Source organism: Wyeomyia smithii, chromosome 1, assembly GCF_029784165.1.
Source record: "Wyeomyia smithii strain HCP4-BCI-WySm-NY-G18 chromosome 1, ASM2978416v1, whole genome shotgun sequence".
Lineage (NCBI taxonomy): Eukaryota > Metazoa > Arthropoda > Insecta > Diptera > Culicidae > Wyeomyia > Wyeomyia smithii.
The window spans coordinates 152,550,448-152,570,496 of record NC_073694.1 but is presented as its reverse complement, the minus strand read 5'-3'; the positions used below and the strand labels follow the sequence as shown (position 1 = coordinate 152,570,496).

The 20,049-nt window shown below is 38.3% G+C and overlaps 1 protein-coding gene across 13 annotated transcripts in view; it reads right to left on the bottom strand.

Annotated features, from left to right (window-relative positions):
• LOC129731818 (contactin-3) overlaps positions 1-19,255 on the bottom strand; it is a 485,474-nt gene extending 466,219 nt beyond the window's left edge. For 4 of the 13 annotated variants that reach the window (XM_055692576.1, XM_055692182.1, XM_055693077.1 and 1 more), the window contains exons 1-2: positions 18,890-19,255; positions 9,062-9,530 (exon numbers count right to left, since the gene is read on the bottom strand). The gene's annotated coding sequence lies outside the window, so the exon portion shown is untranslated. Of the gene's footprint in view, positions 1-9,061; positions 9,531-18,015 lie in introns of all 13 variants that reach the window. The other 9 variants (XM_055692730.1, XM_055692986.1, XM_055692254.1 and 6 more) reach the window with 8 other exon arrangements.
• Positions 19,256-20,049: the final 794 nt, after the last annotated feature.

Here is a 20,049-nt window from a genome sequence, read left to right as displayed (position 1 = left end):
TCGACACCCTTCCTTCTTCTGGCATATCTCCAAATACCATTTCGAAATCTAAGATGGTGACTTCCGGTTTCTGAAAAACAGCGGCAAATGACCAAATACCACCCAATATGGGTATTTCCAGAATTGTTATAATGCACTTAAGCCACAAATCGACCTCAGACAACACTTCGAATGGAAGCGTGGGCCTAGTGTGGTTAGTAACGTCTCCGCCAACCACGCTCGACGCCTGGGTTCGAATCCCACCGCCGACATAGGTGTCGATGGTTGTGAGGTGGCGTGATCCACTCACAACCAACCCAACTGGTCTAGATTCAATCCTAGCCGACACCAGGAGATTTTTTGAGGCGAAAAATCTCTGGGATCACGCCTTCCATCGCATGAGGAAGTAAAGTCGTTGATGCCGGTCCGTTAATAAACGGGTCGTGAGTTAGGGTCCTGGGTGTGGAGTCGCCTCCCTGGGCGTCGGTGATTGGCCACAACAGTGGCGGAACTAGACCGACGGAAAATAAGCGAGAATAAAAAAAAACATTTCGAATTGTAAGATGGCGACTTCCGGTGTCTGGAAAACAGCCGAAAATGACCAAATACCACCTAATATGGGTGTTTCTTAAACCAGATTGACGCACGGAGGCCAGAAATTATTCCCGAATGCCATTTCGAAATCCAAGATGGCGACTTCCGGTTTCCGAAAAACAGCGGCAAGTGACCAAATATCACCCAATATGCGTATTTACGGAATTGTTATGATGCGCTGAAGCCACAAATCGACCTATCAGCCTCAGACAACATTTTGAATTGTAAGATGGCAACTTCCCGTGTCTGGAAAACAGCCGAAAATGACCAAATACCACCCAATATGATTGTTTCTTCAACCAGATTGACGCACAGAGGTCAAAATTGTCTCCAAATGTCATTTTAAAATCCATGATGGCGACTTACGGTTTCTGAAAAATATCCTGAAGTGACCAAATACCACCCAATATGAGTATCACCGGATCCAGAATGATGCAAAGAGCTTAAAATTGACCTCAGACACCAGTTTGAATTGTAAAATGACAACCTCTGGGAAACAGCCGAAAATATCCGAATACTACTACATATGGATATTTCCGTAATCTAAATGATGTACAGAAGCCAAGCATTGACCCTGGACACCATTTTGAATTCGAAGATGACCACTTTCAGTTTCTAAAAAACAACGAAACTAACTAAAATGCATTCAATATATTTCCGGAATAGAGGTGATGTACAAAAGCCAAAAGTCGAGGATGTTGTCATGCCGATAAAACCAATCATTTAAAATGATAAAAACAAATCGCAAGGAAGTTATTAAATTGAACACTGAAATAGGCGAGACGAAGTTTGCCGGATCAGCTAGTTCAGGATAGATCTAGCTAAGTTTACTAAATATACAATACTGAACGATTCTTCAGGAGCACGTGAGCTTATTTTGTTCATTTGTTCAATGATTTCATAAAAATATGTTTTTTAATCAGTGCATTCTTCGTGAATATCGGCTTGATGAGATGAATAATGGAGCAGTTCCCCTATCTGCTTTCTTTGGCTTCAAGGCGTACTTCAAATAGTTCCCCATGCAACTCTGTCACAGCGCCAACAATGCTTCCTGTCAGCTATCATGTGGCTTTCTTAGTCATAGTTGATGACGAGCGGTTTAACCTGAAAAGGTCTCAAACGTCATTCACAGGCTCACGATCGATCCCGAAGATGTCGAGGTTATCAGTTATGTCTAATTTACCTCAGCCCACTTTATTTAATCCTCACGTGCCCAATGCCGCCTTTAGACGGGCTTCAGTCAAACCACTAAACAGCTTTACTAAATACTTAAAAATGTTTATAAATATTCAGCCCACCTAAAAACTAACTGATTCGTACACTGCGTTGAAATCCACCACGATGAGTTTGCAGACTGTACACACGGAACTTATCTGAAAACAATCGTCAGGTGCATTACCTGACTTTAGAACTTAACTTTGATAACACTCTGGTGTCAGCATCATATAAAATTTCCGCAAAATATTGAACTCCCTTGAAGTACACAAAACACCATTACAGCATTTGCGCCAATCATCAATTAAGCTCCATAAGAGATAAAAGATAAATCCTTCGGATTAATATGTGTGCGGTTTAAAAAAACATGTCTGCAAGCCTCAGATCATTGTGCACTATTTTTGATAAAAAAAAATTTTAGAGCCCTATTGTCTTCAGCAAAGTTGTTTCATCGTTTGTTTTCCTTTTTGTACTAGATGCAATTTTGTAATGAAACTGCCTAAAAGCTTAAAACGAATTTTGCTTTTTCCAATTTGGATATAAAAATCTCCTTTCTTCGGCATTGTTGTGGCACAATTTATAAGAAACACACTCGTGGCGGTGATGAGGGACGTTAAGACCTATCTCATCCAAGATAACAACGACTGGCAGGGCACTTCGTATTTTACTACCCCAACAAAAAAAGTAAGCTCTGAGGTGAAGTTCATTTGACACACCAAGTTCCCCAAGAAGGTGCTTCTGTGACTGACAATTAGTGAGAAGAGGATATCAAAACCGGTCGTATTTTGGTTTGTACTGGCCGTGAACGGGGAAATTTATAGTACGAAGTGCCTGCCGGAAGTTGCGTCGTTCATCAAGACGACGAGGTGAACGAAGTAATCGTTGGCGGAGCTGGAGCAGCTGAAAATCGATGTGATACCCAGGTCGACCAACCCGCCCAACGTCCCCCAGCTGCGTCCCATCCTGAGTTTCTGGTTTCCTACTCCAAAAATTTACAGCGAAAATTGAGGAGGAATTGATAAATAGGACAAAGAGAGAATTCAAAAACAGGCCTACACGCATGTTTTAGTCCACCATGGCGAATGTTTCGATAAACTTCCGGAAGGCCACTCGCAAGGGCGTGGACTTTTTTTTTCCAAGTAAGGTAATATAATTACCTTCAATGGGAAATCCATTAAACTCAATTATGTATCCTGATTTTTTTTTCTATCACCATCCGAAAAAAGTCAATTTTTTAATGCAAACATTACCAGGGTAAAGCGGGGCTAGTTGGTCATTTTTGGTAAAAATGTTCTGTGACTTTTAGATCTATAGCATCTAGAAACAATAGAACAATATCGCACGCTTAGCCTTGGGGCTAATAGCGGTCTCGATCAACTAGATTAGTTGAGAGAATTCGTTATCGATATTGTTTTTGGCACATTTTGCATGTGTAGGATAAGTACAACGATACACCGTGCCCCAGTGCTGAGTCGAGAAAATTTCCAGCTCGAAAAGATCCTCGACTCGATCGGGAATCGAACCCGATATCACAACCGTGTGGGAGAGCTAGCCGACCGACATCGCTAACCACAGAGCCACGGGGACCACGTCCAAAACAATAGAAACTGTACAAAATATTTTATAATTTTGCGGATAATCTATATTTTTTAGTGGATGTTAAATTGACTAACTAGCCCCTCAGCTGGGATAAGTTGGTCAGGGTGTGGGGTAAATTGACCATTTATATTTCGAAAGGACAATTCAGCTTTCCTTCCTCACTGCATTTTCTGCAGCCTGTAGCGTCTCAGCGGCGGTCAAACCGGATACGGTTTTTTGTTTATACGTGTGCTTCCCGCAATCCCAAACCATGATAAAAGTAACTCATAAATGTATGAAAAAATCATGGGCGCAACTAAGGAAAATTTCTAGGTATGGCTACCAAAGTTTTTAGGGGGGGGGGGGGGGTCTATAAATCAGAACTATCGAAATGAAAATCTTAACCACTGCGTTAACATCTACCTCTTTCAAAAAAGCTGGTTCAATATTGAGCAGAGCTAAGCATGAGAATCGATCCTGCGTGATGACCGTACAGAGCCACCTTCTTAATAGCATGGAATACAATCATTCAGTGAGAAAGTCTAGGGGGAGCTGAAACACTTCTAGGGGGGGCTATAGACCCTCCTAGCCCCCCCGTCGTTGCGCCTATGAAAAAAATCGTGTAACTCTTTCATACATGACGAGAAGTATATGTTGAAATCTCTCTAATAGTTTGGCAGGGAACTAAATCAAAGACAATACGGATTAATTTGAGAACCGTTGCCAAATTCTAGATTCGCATCTGCAATCACAAGCACAAAACTACATTAACATTAGTAACATTAGTTTTTCTGTTGAAAGCTTGCTCTCGTCTTTCGTATCTGTAAGTTAAATCATTTCAAATCGCCAGGAAATACGCGAAAATTTAATCGACCATTTTTGATTTGAATGAAACTTTGCACACGTATTTGGCTTAGCAAACTGAGCATTTTTCACAGGTGGAGAGATTTTTTACACCCATGAGTTACATTCTAAAAGGGCGTATGCCTTTTGGCATAGGTTTTATTCGAAGCATTGTAGCCCAGAAACCGTTGATTGTATAGAAAAACTGTCTGAGAATGAGTTGTAGGGAATTGAAAATGCACCATAAAAAAATATACGCTGTACAAAAAAATTTTTTTTGACCAAAAAAATTTAAAAATAAACATTAAATTTCAATTTAAAAAAAAAGAGTTGAATTTTTTTTTTATTTTTTTTAAGAAACTTGACGTTAATACGCAACTTAAAAAAAAGTCCAGGATGGAGAAATGAAAAATAGTTTTTTTATGGTAGATCAATTTTTTATAAATATTCTAATTTAAAAATTTTTCAAAATATTTGTATTCTGATGATTTTAAAAGATGCAGAAAGTCATTTTGAACCAAAAAGCTCTTGGAAGTAAACATTCTAAAGGCATTGGTTTTCGAGTTATTTCTAATTTAAGCTCGAAAAATTATAATTATTTAGGAAAATACACGTTTCCCTTAATTTGTCCATGGTTCTCCAGCAAAAACCATACGTTCATTGGAACGCTTCATCAAAAATATACAATTCATTCTTTGACAACAAAACGATTGGGCGAACGGTTCTCAAGAAAAGAGTTATATGTTCTAAGTGATATAAATATATATAAGAATCAAATATTTATTTTCGAGTTTTATTATCTTAGGAACATATTTTTTTATGACATAGATACTTAACAGAACTAGTTTCACCTTATATTTAATATACATCATAAGTAAATCATCTTTTGAAAACAGCTTCGTTTGTATCTTATTTTCTGAAATCGGAACAAAAGAGTAATACTTTTGTGTGGCAGCTATTATTATAGATTTTTTGAAAATATTGCTCCATTCTGTTACTCCTTGTTCATATTTTTCATATGATACCCAACTAAATGACATTTTTGATGAATTTTTATTACAATCATACAATTCTTTTGCGCTTGTAATGGGATGTTCATGTTCTTTTTGTTTTTTGATTTTGTTGCAAAGTTTTTTCTATTTTTATATTGTGAGGCAGCTCCATCAGACATTATTATCGCTTTTTTCAACTCTATTGTTGTTTTCAAAAAACTCATTAATTTGGCAATGAACACCTGAACCGCAACAGTATCATGATGGAGTACTTCCGATGTTATGATGAAGCTGATATTCTTAAGTGTTCCAGATTCTGAATAGTAAACAACGAAGGGATGAATGGTGACTTGACTATCATTCCAATAACTACACGAATCACAAATTGATAAAGAAGTATCAAAATGAGCTTGACTGTTCAATATTTTTAATTTTGCAATAACGTTTTCGTTTAATTTACGTAAGCTTGATGAGCACCGATGATCAGGAAAGGGTTTACAGCATTTGGGCTTGGTGTATTCCATTTTCACTTTATTCATCTTCACAAAATGCAAACTGTTACTAACACATCTGGAGTAGTGCAATCGTATTTATATACGGAAACAGATATTATAGATGACCTAGTAGTTATTGGTTGCGTACTTCACAAACAGTTATTATTAGTAAACAAGTAGGTAGTGTTGCACGACAAACATATTATTTTATGAAACATTTTTATAAAACATTCGAACAAACTTATGATGTATATAAAATATAAGGTGAAACTAGTTCTGTAAAGTATCTATGTCATAAAAAAATATGTTCCTAAGATAATAAAACTCGAAAATAAATATTTGATTCTTATATATATTTATATCACTTAGAACATATAACTATTTTCTTGAGAACCGTTCGCCTAATCGTTTTGTTGTCAAAGAATGAATTGTTTATTTTTGATGAGGCATTCCAATGAACGTATGGTTTTTGCTGGAGAACCAAGGACAAATTAAAAAAAACGTGTATTTTCCGAAATATTAATAATTTATTGAGCTTAAATTTAAAATAACTCGAAAACCGATGCCTTTAGAATGTTTACTACCAAGAGTTTTTTGATTCAAAATGACTCTCTGCTTCTTTTAAGGTCATCAGAATACAAATATTTTGGAAAATGTTTAAATTAGAATTTTTATAAGAAATTTATCTACCATAAAAAAAATATTTTTCATTTCTCCATCCTGGACTTTTTTTTTAAAGTTGCGTATTAACGTCAAGTTTCTTTGAAAAAAAATAAAAAAAAATTCAACTCTTTTTTTTTAAAATTGAAATTTAATATTTATTTTTAATTTTTTTTAGTCAAAAAAAAATTTTTTTGTACAGTGTATATTTTTTTATGGTGCATTTTTAATTCCCTACAACTCATTCTCAGACAGTTTTTCTATACAACCAACGGCTTCTGGGCTACAATGCTTCGAATAAAACCTATGCCAAAAGGCATACGCCCTTTTAGAATGGGTGTGAAAAATCGCTCCATCTGTGGAAAATGCTCAGTTTGCTAAGCCAAATACGTGTGCAAAGTTTTATTCAAATCAAAAATGGTCGATATTCGACCATCGGTGATTTGGCGCGATCTTGCTCTAAAGTTATTTTAGTTCAATGACTCAGCATTTATAGTGTGCAATAAAACATTCATCAAAATGACAATGAAATGAAGATAACTTTTACCAAATAGTTTTATCGTATCAAATAAATGGTTTTGCTAAACTGAGCACATGCTGTTTTGGATTAAGTTTGCATCACGAAATGCACTATTCCTGAAAATTACTTGGTTACTTGAATTCAATCATGATGTGCATATAACCAACCAGCCCCGCTAGTATGTTACCACCTAGCCCCTCATGTATTGAATATGAAAATTACTTTAAATATATGAAAATAAAATTTTGGCGGAAGTTTGCTTTACACAACTTAAAACTAACAAAATAACACGATGGTGGCCAGTAAATTGGTTTTTATATAATAGGCTCTGGTAAACTCAATTATATTGAGGTGCACATCACTTTGAATTTATGAAGGCAATTTGTAAACTGTACTATTACCGCAGAATCCAGTTTGTTTTATTGAATACCGTTCGGTTTTCAGACAGTTTGATTGGTACCTAAGCTGCTGACAGAAAATAAGTGTAGCCATCTTTCACTTTGCTTCGCTTTGCTTTGCTTTGCATCTTTCACTCATAAGTAATTTCATGAAAAAAGTCCTATACAATTTTTTTGTGCTCCGATCATACCCAAAAACGGTATAATTATATATTTCTAATTTATCTTTATCTATTATCTTTATCTTCTTCTTGTTCTTCTTATCCTTCTTCTATTTTTTGCTTCTACATATGTATATTAAAATAAGTTGCTCGCCGTATGACAGAATTACACTCGAGAACGGATCAGCCGATCGGCTGGAAGGGAGGGTACCCATACAAATGAAACACAAATTTCTGCATAACTCAAGAAATAATCATTGACATGGAACCAAATTCGGAATGTGGAGGTTTTTGAAAGCAAAACAAATATCTATAGTGGTTTGACATATTTTTTTTTTTTTTTTTGATTTGTAACCTAGTATTTTTAATAATTAAGAACCTGAATTGAATTTCAATTTATCGTAATGATTTTTTGTCGTAGCTTAAAATAACAGTTCTAAGGCGACATACATAATTTACGTAGCGCAAAAAACAATATTTTTGACAATATGTAATGAAATAAATAAAAAATTTCGTAACGCAGTAGATGAATTTGCTTAATGAAAATGCTTGGTTTTGGAGAGTCTCTCCAGGGATTTTTTATTAGGTAACGTTGATCTTGCCTTCCCCTCTACCCTATGCCTATGTAACAAATCGTAACGCTCAAGGATACCCCTCCCCCTTATGAGCGTTGCGTAATTTATGAATGGCGCCTAATGTTCCTAGTCTTAAGCCAATATAAACAGTAAGACTACTATACACAAAGTGACCTTGATTTTGATCTACTTTGTGTACAATACATGCCTATGAGGCCATGAATAATTGAAATTAACTCGCGGTGTCAGAGTGGCATAAATTGATTGCAGCTAAGAAAAAAGTTTGCTCTCCCGGTTTGCCTCCCAGAAAAGCACAACTAACGATCTCCGGAACGCCACATCAAAGGTTGTCCCGCTGCGTACTTTGATGTGAAAAAAAATTCTATCACATACCCTTTCATATGATGACAGCGATCCAGAACAACAAACACCGGTCTCTTTACTGTCAGAAAAAACAGAAAATTTACCTCACATGTATTTACACTGCCGTCGGTGCATAACCAACGACTAGTAACCCTCATCAAGACCTACCTCAAGCATCAAGCTACCTAACCATCCGGTAGGGGAGTGCCTCCTGGTAGCATCATCTCAATATGGTACTGTAAATTTGCGCATTCACACTCAACTCGTGCTCCATCCGACCATCCAGAGGGGCAGTTAGGTACGAATCCGCTCCGCTACATCTGGGCGCCATGTGGAGTAAATCTAATCCCTTGCTGTAGCGAGAGCTTTACCCTGCCGAACCAAAATAAATACCATTTCTCGGGAAGGAAAAAACTCTTCGCCGACAATGTTCCTTATAGACATCACTTTTCACCCCTGGGGTAGTCCTAAATTTACCCTAAAGGTGGTTCACAAACGATCATTCCATTGCGAGGAAGAAAGACATCAATCGAATAACGGAACAAAAGATAGCGCTGAAGCATAAATCATTCCGTTGCCGTGCTCCGCCCAAGTCGACGCCCGATAGAACGAGTATTCCGGTTCCCGCTGATAGATTTTTTTTTCATCATGCACGAAAATAAACGTATCATAAATTCATATTTACCCACCTGTTCCATCGATCGCACCGGGTAGCAGATTCGCACACGTCGGTTTACGCCCGTCGTTTTGTCCGATGCCTACCGGAAAGTGGCGTCGCCGGTTCCGACGACGTCCGCCGTACTTACGAGCGGAAATGACAGCGGCACCGGCGATGATTGATTAACTGTTTGCAGGATTTTCAAATTTCACCAAGATAATCCAGTTATGCGAATCGGATCCACATTAGACGGAAGACTGGTTGAATCTACAGCAGCTTATCGGTTTGTTCGTATTTCGAGCCAAACTTCCTAAACAAGTTTTCCGGTTACGCACGGAAGATGTCACTTGATCAAATTAGCACTCGAACAACTCATTCCGATCGGTCACTTATTTCTCAACACCATGGATATTTAGCAGAAACCATAAACACTCGCATTTCGTCATATCAACATCCGTTATCGGACGCAGTCCGGTGGCCAAAGCTGAAATAACGAAACACTAAAAAAAAACACGAATCGTACATTAAATTTAAACCGGATTAGCACATTGCTGCAAGCTCCGCAGAAGCACTCTGAACTTCGATTAATCGTTTCATCGCCACCATTGTCACAACAAGAAAAGCTGCCGCGGCACGGGACGACTGTGTACGCGAGTGACCCCCGGTAATCCGTGCAGCACGCGAAAGCAATTGGGAAAATTGATTGTTCCCTGCTGCCCGCGGCCAGCGTATCTTGCCGATCGCTTTCGAATGAACGATTTCGGATTTTATTTTCCACTTAATGGCGACCATTAATTTTAATCGCATTGCATTCACTGTCCAAATTCACTCACGGCAAGGGCATTGTTTAATTTGGATATACCATTTCACTAGGACAATTGCGAGGTTGAAATGGATGGGAAGAATGGACAGCACTTGGGTACTGGGAACGAGGAGTTGCTTCTCGTTTTCCGTCAGGCACCGGGTAGGGGCAAGTGGGAGGCTTATTTTACCCCCGGATTTGGTAGGCTGTTGCCTACGGAGAAGCTGTTGAAATCTTGTTTTTCCACGAAACTGTTCAGCCGTCTTGTAGTGTCGATTTTCCGTTTAAGGTCAATGTTGGAAAAATTAATATTAATTCGTTTCAGCGCCAGCTGAACCGATGTTGATCCAATTATGCCCCAGCTTAGATGTCTGCTAGGCAGGTCAACCGCCTGAATACCTTTTCATGTTATTAGCATAACTAAAACTTGTAAGGACTATTTTTCAACTGAGTCTCTGACTGGAAGTTGAATAAACTTTCGATACCTGGAAGGATATCCATTTATTTTAATTTTTTCTATCAATTCCACTTTAACGGGCTAGGAGAGATCATTCACACTGGTTCTCTGATTGGTTTTTGAGTGATATTCGTTCATTCCAGGCTATAGATAAAAAATTATTTGGAATTTACAGGGTGTCACCGTGATAGTGATACACGCTCTTTTCGCATCCATTGGCCTGCAGTTAATGAGCTGTGTTTGTTTTGATTGCATGTTTATAGATCACTTGTAAATGTTTAAGGCAATGATTCACTTTTTGGAGGAAAATTGCAATGGATTCAAGTAAGAATTGTATAGATTTTGTATCATGCTGGAATGAGCAACATACAGATCAGAAGAGAGCTGTTATATTTGACTTTGAACAGATTTTTCTAATACAGGACCATTAAACGATTCAAGAAAATTGGCGCGGTTGTCCCCAAGCAGAAACCGGGTAAAAACGGAATGTGCGGACTGTTACATATATGGAGAAGAAAGTTTTCGTTTCCAACAAAATTCAGCGCCAGGCATAAGGCATTTGATGTGCAGAAGTGTGCAACGAAAATTTACCGTGTTTTACATTACATCTGAATGACCCACATCTTCTTTCAATTTTATTCCATTGGAGTTATGGAGGTACATGCTAGAAAAGCTGTGTGAAGTAAAACACATGACTTTGGACACTTTGAAGAACCGTATAGTGAAAATATGGGATAAAATTCCGATCGGAGTCGTGCGTGCAGCTTGTGATAATTTTGAGAAACGTTCATGGGTCGTAATCAAATGCAAAGGCGAAAAGTTTAAATTAAATTAATTCAACTGTAACTCTACTACTCTACCGTCATAACGACGAATAACAGAGAAGAAATAGTCATCTGTGTTAATTTTATAACATGAATACGATGTATCACTTTCACGATGACACCCTGTACTATCTATTAATCGGAGAAATGCGTATCGATGGCGATTGAGCTTCCCGAAGTTGGTGTATGCAAAAAATGGCTTCATTCATTTTTTACGTACGTTTTTATTCGCATCGATTATACGTCCAATACTGACCTACGCTTCGTTACTTTCAAAAGAGGGCCAGTGATGAGTATGAATGGAGACTAGATAGTACCTCAGGATAATCATGATATTCCCTACAAGGTATGCGAAACGTCGCGTACAGACTGGGAAGTCAGAGCTCCTGATGTCCGTCCCGGTTCAAAGATATTTTTCACAGATGGCTCAAAAATAGGTACAAAAACTGGTGCAGGAATCTTCGGCCCTGGAATCAATATTTCAGTGGTATTGGGACACTGGTCAACAGCGTTTCAAGCAGAAGTTTTTGTAATCCTTGAATGTGCGAATGTTTGTCTGACTAGAAAATACAAACATCCAAAATAACAGTCTGAGTATACAATATACATAAACAGAAGGTCAAGTTTCGAATCGGAATGTAGCACCAAGGCTTTGCTTTTTACCAACCACTACAAAAAAAAAAACGCCAAAAAGTTTAATGAAGTTGCGTAGTCCAGTATCAATTTGCGATCTAGCCTCAGATGCAACCGTGTACTTTATTTAACTTCAAGAGTATTTATATTAATAGTAGTATAAAAATAAGACGTTAATGAACCGTATCCGTCGATATTTCACATTCGGACCTCTTATTGATTGTTCAAAAGTAATGAACTGTCAAATTCAACCAAATACATTTTTAGTAATTTGTGATTCGTGTTAATTACATCGTAACGAAAACCTTGGACATTGAATATGATATCTGTGTGCTTCCGCACAATTCCACCAAGAATCCTCATCTACCTATTAAGTGCGAAACTAGGCTCTCGCTATTTGTCAATAGATAGCGCCAGTAGTAAGTGCTGGTTGATTTTGACATAACATTCCTTCTCAAGTGTTGATTCCTGAGTAAGATCGTCTGCTAAACACATTGACGTGGTCAAAAGCATAATCGAAGGGGAAAAGGGGGGCATTTTGAGAAAAATGCACGTTTAATTTTGAATCGAAAAAAACGCAATGTTGGCAACAATGCAGAAGAAATTGGCCGCGGAGTTTTAAAACCCTTTAAAATTATATTTCAAGGTCATTTATAGCTCTTCTGAGTCCCGAGAAATGAAAAAAAGTTTGGTGGGAATCGAAGATGGTCGATGCATTTTCTCGGACACTAGAGATGGAATGATCTATATCTCATAACCAATTTACTTGAATTTATATATCATTCATTGAATGCAATGGATAATAGAAACCATGTAGAAGCTCTTTACTCAGATTTCAGTAAGAATTGGATCGCATTGCTACCAATGCTACTTTTCAAACTGCAAAAAATGGGACTTGAGCCAGAACTCCTGATGTGGCTCGAATCCTATTTAACCAATCGCCAACAAATAGTTAAAGTTAACGGACAAAACTCAAATCCGATTCTAGTCACTTCTGGTGTCCCCCAAGGATCTCATTTAGGACCTTTTCTTTTCATCTTGTACGTTAACAACATTTCCTTTATTCTCAAAAACTAAAAGTGTTAATTTATGGCGACGATATGAAGCTCTTTTTGGAAATAAGAAATGAAGAAGACATTAATGCATTCCAGAATGAAATATACATATTCTACGCATGGTGTAAAAAAAGCTTACTAGAGTTGAATGTAAAAAAAAGCAACCACATATCATTCTGTCGAAAAGAACAACACCAAACATTACAATATCATTAGGAAACCAAACTGTAGCAAAAGTTAGGTGAAAGAGTTAGGGACTTAGGAGTTGTCTTAGGATGCTAGGATTTATAAAGCGCAATTGTTACAACTTTCAGGATCCGTATACCATCAAAACATTATATATAGCCTATATAAGATCAATACTGGAATACTGCAGCATTGTATGGTCACCCCATACAATCACGCACGAAGAAAGAATAGAAACAGTACAAAAGCAATTTCTGTTGTATGCTCTTCGTAAATTAGGTTGGACATCATTTCCTCTTCCATCATATTAAGCACGTTGCATGCTCATAAACATACAATCATTGAAAGAGCGTCGTGAATTTGCAATAGTGTCATTGGTAAACGACATCGTTTCGCAGCGCATTGATTCAGCCACACTTTAATCTAAGCTAAATTTCTATGCACCTATTAGACAACTTCGAAATCTAAACACGTTCGCCACCGATCATTACCGCACAAATTATGCAAAATTCGGACCCTTGAATCGTATGATGGCCACTTACAATCAATACTGCGAAACCATTTACTTTACAATGTCTCGGCATGAAGTTGGACACTTTTTCAGCTCAATACGCAATCGCAACGCTTATTGAATAAAGAAATAGTTTGTAAGTAAACATTGTATTAGAATATTAGAATATTGTATATTGTCTACTTCTGATTGATGAAATGAATAAATCAAATTAATTTAAGCTGAGACATATGGCAACCAAACCATTGCAGTGTCAAATACTTTTAGTACACGCGTACACGTACAGTGTCAAATACTTTTGCACACGCAAAAGTTTGAGACCTAATTAAACAAAGCACTCTCTCGAAACGCACAATAATAGCTCTGACTTCGCACAAAAAATAAGTAAAATGCAGAACGCAATGGTTGTACAATGGATACATTGACAAAGATCGAAATGAGAATATGTATCATACACACAAACATTGTGATGTTTCGGTAAACTTTGGTTTAGGCAAACAATCAGTTTTGGGGCGCTAAAAAAACCGTGGTTCATTTTCGAAAGCCAGTACATATGAACAAAGGGCCATTCCTAAAAACACATGCTGCAGTCAAAACAGCCATTAGTGATGTTTTTGCCACAGAATTAACTGACACGAATGCGTATAAATAATACCAGAGTCATAAATAAATGCAAAATATTTGAAAAAATTTATAGCCCTTTTGATTGTTAATGATTCAATGATGTTTTCAAATGTGCGGAAATAATGGAAGTGCGTCGATCAGGTTCATTAAACCAGAGCAGATGTAGATAGCGAAGCGAAAAATAAGCGAGCTGGAAAATATGATATAGACTTGAAATAATAATACACCGCATCCAGACGGTACTTAAATCCGCGATCATCTAGTATTTTTACTAGTTCAGGTAGTACCCAACTAATCAGTATCGATTGCTAGTTGCACTGCTTCAACAATACCAGCCTGCTAAACACCAGATACTGCATAAGAGTAGTGGTTTAGGGCAGCCTAATACATTTTAGAGCATCAAATGTGTCATGTCCAAAACACATTCATTGCTCAGATTTAACCTTAATCATCAATTGTGCTGAAGCACAAGAAGATAGAAAGTTAACGGAAGTGCTGATCTAATGGGTGACAACAAAAAATTTGGATTTTTTTAGGCTCTCTTACTCCACAAAAAACACGCTTAAAGAGAAACGAACGTATGTATATGTAAGCTCTCTTTCTCCTCTTAATACCAGTAATTTTTTTTTTTTTTTGTTTATGGCAATGAAAATCGACTTTTCGAATTTCGCTTAGAAGTAGTGCTCCAAAGTTTCGACTTCAAGGAAAAAGGCTTCATGCTAAATTTCAGCTCAATCTTACCTTGGGAACACGAGCCTCAAAGCGGTCAAAGTTTCACATTTCACCGATTGAGCTAAAGACAACGTTGTTGTAACGAGTTGTTCTGAAACGAATCTAAACAAATTTTTCGTTTCTATCAAAAGCTGTTGTTTTTAACAATACTGCCCATAAGAGCATAATAATCTCATATGGAAATGCTCACAATTGAGAAAATTGCAAATGATGTTTTAATTTTGAATTGAAGGCAAATTATTATGATTTTACTCAAAGTATGTTTCATTCAACTGTATATTCATGAGGTGGAACATTATATATTTCTATGAGTTCTAAGAACATTTGCATTAGTTCCTGGCTTGGAAATAAATGTTGGGACTTGTTTACCTTTATTTTTTCTCTATATACAAAAAATAAAAGCATATCGGACTCCACGCATTCTAAGACGGCCAAGGCATTTATTATCATTCCTCATTGTGTCTGATATGTGAACAGTTTATTTTAATCCATCATTTTTGGATCATACAAATTGTAATGTAGCGATTTAGTTTCAACGGATTGCAACATGAAACGGTGCATGTTATTTACCAAAAAGCAACTAAAGCTGATAGACGAAAACTCGTTCGACACAGAGCCTACAGTGAAATTCCTAAAGAGCCCACGAGGAATCGATGCAGACCGTAAGGCCACACTCCTGATCGGTTGCTAGGAAAAACTTCACTTTAACTTTCGATTTTCTTCGAAAATACACATTATTTTAAATCAGTTTTGATGTCTCTAGCTTATTTTTAATTGAACTTTGAAAACATTACCTGTGTTTTAATTTATTAAAGTCTATGATATTTTTATATGAACTCTTTTCTTTTAATTGATGATGATGAGAAATTTTGTTTTTATAAAACAATTGAATATATACTTATGGTGGGACCCGTATGCCTTTATTTTCAAGACAAGGTTTGGTATTTTTCCAGTGTTTTTCAGACCAATCTTTCAAATTTTATCAAGGCATACTAAAATTTGAAGAAAATTAGATACATCAACAGCATAAACTGAAATTTGCCTAAAAGACATATGGGAAGAATAGTTTTTATTATACTGTTCTATATCATATCTTATTTTGTTTTTGTGTTTTGTTAAGCTGATACGCTTATAACAAAGTTTGATACAAGTTTCATGCTAGTAGAGTTATAATTTTTGTTATTTTAAAAGGAAAAAAAAAATTTCATGACAAACTAACAGCTTTTGTTACAGTTTTGTGTTGAATTCCTGAACGGGCTGGGATACAAACTGTACAAGAAAAGCAAGGTTCACGGGAAAATGAATGCTACAACGAAAAAGAGGCTGGCAGAGCCAAATTCATACTTTCGCGGCACGCAGGCCAAGAGATCGTGTTTTCTAATGAAAAACTTTGTGTCTTGCGACAGCCTCACAATTTTCAAAATGATAGGTCGTGGGTGCCGTCGAGAGGGCCGTATCCAGGCGTGGGCAGCTGGGCTTTGATGAGAAAAACATGAAAATCAACGCCGCGAACTATAAAACCGAGATTAGGGAGAAGGTTGTGGCACGACACTTCGGGATCTCTACTACAAGGATCATTCCGTCTTTCAACAAGACGACGCACCGGTTCACACGACGAATATCGTCCAAGTGTGGGATCGGCAGAATTTCACTGACTTTCTCGATAAGACTTTGTGACCTCCCGGCTCCCCCAGACTTTTATGTATGGTCGACGTACATGCGGTCCAAGCCGACCGCATTTAGAGTGAGAACTAAGGACCAATTTAAGAAGCTCGTTTCCAAGGTCTGGAACGAGATAGTACGTGTTGCGTGTGATTTTGGTTTTTTGAGAAACGTCACAAGCTCGTCATACAGCTAAAAGGCTGGGTGGTCTCAGCTTATATGTCGCAAAGGTTCTAAATAAACATTACCTTAATAAAAATTGAATCAGAAAAGAATATCTTATATTTTTAATTTTTTAATATATATTTCAAGTATATTCGAACTCTTTCAACACTCTGTGCTTTACAAAAATGTCGTAAGGGAACGAACATAATATACTCAACGTTAAAACCATCACTGAGGAATGGTATCGACTTCATTTGATAAGATCAAACTGAGCACTGCATGAGAAACGACCACAAAACGGACAGAGGCTCGAAAAAGTGATTCTACTGCATGACAACACTTGGTCTCATACTGCCAAAGTCATCAAAGCTTACGAAGAAACGCTCAAATGGAAAGTGTCACCTGCCATATTCCCCACCCAGATATTGCGCCGCCCGACTATTACTTGCTCCGTTTGATAGTCAGCAGTTCTGCTCATATGAAGACATCAAAAAATTCCTTGATTCGTGGATAGCCTCAAGAGACGAGCACTTACATTGTAAAGATATTCAAGCTCTGTCAAAAAGATGGGGAAAAAATGTAGCTAGCAATGGACAATACTTTTAATAATATGAGGATAGCCATTTTTCACTTTTCGTAACATCGAGCGTTCGCACCTAATAAATCATCCTGAACACTTCTGTATTACGAATAACTTTGCTTTACTTCGTTGTAGGACAACGGAAAAGTGTTCAATACTGCGTAGAAAACAGAATAATGCGAAAAACGTCCCGAAAATTGCACATATATTTTCAAAACTTCACGGACAACTGTTAGTGTACAGGGCTATTGCCCCGGGGCTGACAAGATGGGAGCACTGATTTTATTCTAAAATTTAGTTTATTTACATGTTAAACTGACTTTCTTTAATAACCGATATAATGCAAAGTGCATGAAAGAAAATGTTTACTTCATGTATTGTATTGCAGTAACACAATAAAATTCCATGTGATCTGGAATCTGCTGGTAACAATAGATTAAAGTTTCTCCGCGTGTATGACATAAAAAAGACTAGTTTTTTTCTATAATCTTGCATGTGTATAAAACCTTTTAGGGTATATAATAAAATTGTACACAATTAGTCTAGGCACTGAAGCAATCGCAGCAAAAGAAAATCTCTGTGTGCAGCATCACAACGACGTAACGCCAAGCAAATATTGATCCCATTCGACACCGGTACAGATAAAAGAAGGCATAAATCTTCCCCTGCTGCCTGTTGAGCTTAATGGTGAAATATGTTCACGTTCTATTTCAGCAATCAAAACGAGAACCGGAACGGCTTCCATAATGCATACCGTGCTCATATTATCAGCTCGACGAAACACAGCGAGTCCTTGGCAGTTGCGAAGCGGATAATAGAAGACAACTTCCCGTTCCGATGGTGCACAGCCTTACCCTGGTGGCGCCCTGTTCGGCGCTATCAGGTCTATCCCGGGTTGGGCCGTAAACTGACGGTGGAGAAAAAATATTTTACGCGACAATGATTATGACGATCACATCCACTCACACCGACGCACACAATCCTCTCTGTCGTCGCCGGTGCTGCACAACTCGGCAGCCTTCATGTTGTTTTTTTTTTTCCTATTACTTTTCCATACACTTTTCCCGTATAAAGCTTGAAGCACACGTATTCAGTGCCAGTTTTATGACACACACGGCTGTTCCGAACTGCCGGGATCTTCATAGACGAGAGCACAAAGCCCCCGTAAACTCCCGGTATAAGATGCTTCGTGCTCTGAATTGGAAATTATCCGTACACCAGATGTCTAGTTCGACACCTCCTCACGTGGCAGGCACATCAAACTTTCACAACTTCCCGAACGTCTCTACGGCACGAATATCCAGCGAATCACGAAATTAAGAAGCAAGCAAATTCATTTCCACAATCACGCATTTCTTCACGTTCGAAAAAAGCACGGCCTTCGTCCAGCGATTTGCGCTGAACATTTTCTCTTCAATTACATTCCCCACGCAACAAGCACAACTATCAAGATGCAATTCCTGCTGGTAGGCTCCCCAATCTGCCCCCTCCTCACAGTGCTGTCAATTCACATCTTTTCACCGCTTTTCGCATAGCTGTGCCCGTTCTCTCACCGGACATGTACCCTTATGACACCACGCTAACCAACCTGTACGATTCTCCCCCGTGTGGGATCACGTTTGGCTCACCTCTGCATTTAATTCTTCCGTCTGCCGTTTCTTCCCATGTTCGTCGACACTTCAATTCACAGCATCCGGAAGCGGAAAATCCAATTTAAATCTACCTCAACTGCTAGCTGCAGTGTACGCGCGGAGCAATCACAGCCACAGAACGTCACCAGTCACGCGCCATAGGCTACCAGAGCCTTGTCCGACTTGGCCAAGTAATTACCACCCATCCACGCGCCACACACAGAATCTATCGGAAGCCACGGGAAACGACCGCAGGCTAACGCGCGTTCCAACGTTTACCCGCAGCACGATTCAACTTTCCACGCAGTCGTAAAGGCGACATACACTCGCGACAAGCCCCGAACCGTGACTGAAGCGGATCGGTCTTCCTACGATTGGGCTGACGGGATAAAACACCGCACTTCCCAGACAAGACGGACCGATGTACGATGAGATGCAGCTGGTATAAAAACGGCTCCGCCATGTGGTATACGCATACACAGCGCCAGGGATTGCAGGACACTCTCTCGTGCCAAGCCGAGGCCCGGCTCTCGTCGTTTTCTCGTACATGGACGCCTCCGGTGACCGTTGCTGGAAGCAGTGCTAGCGCGATTGCGCAGTGTATTTTCGAGCAGTTTCCACTCTCTTCAACCATGGATGGTTCGAGTGTCACGAGATGCTAGGAGCAAAGGAGAGGAACGTACTGAAGACTGAAGGGGGAACGAGTGCACGTGTTACTGTTTACCAACGAAATAACAGAAGAGGAATAGGCGAAAATTGCGGTTTCATGCATGAGAATACAATTCTAGTACGAAGTGTAGAAGTGTAATCATTGAAGGAATGTAAGGCTGCTGGTGAATAAAAATTTGCTAAGTGTGCAAACGTGGGTTCGGATTGAGGGAAAATTAAGTTAAAGTGTTTCATTGGTAGAATTTGAATCGGATTAATCATTGCACAATCGGCTTTAAACGAAACTATTTTGAGAAATGTCTTAATGACTTGATTTATCTATATTTGCACTCCAAGAATAATGGAATTGTGCATCGCCTCATGAAATTGGTGGATACGGAAATATGAATATTTTTGATTTACATGAAACTTTATACATATTTACTTTCGACTAGAGGCCTTAAGACTTTTCCACAGCTATTTGGAGCATTTTGATTTAAAAGGCCGTA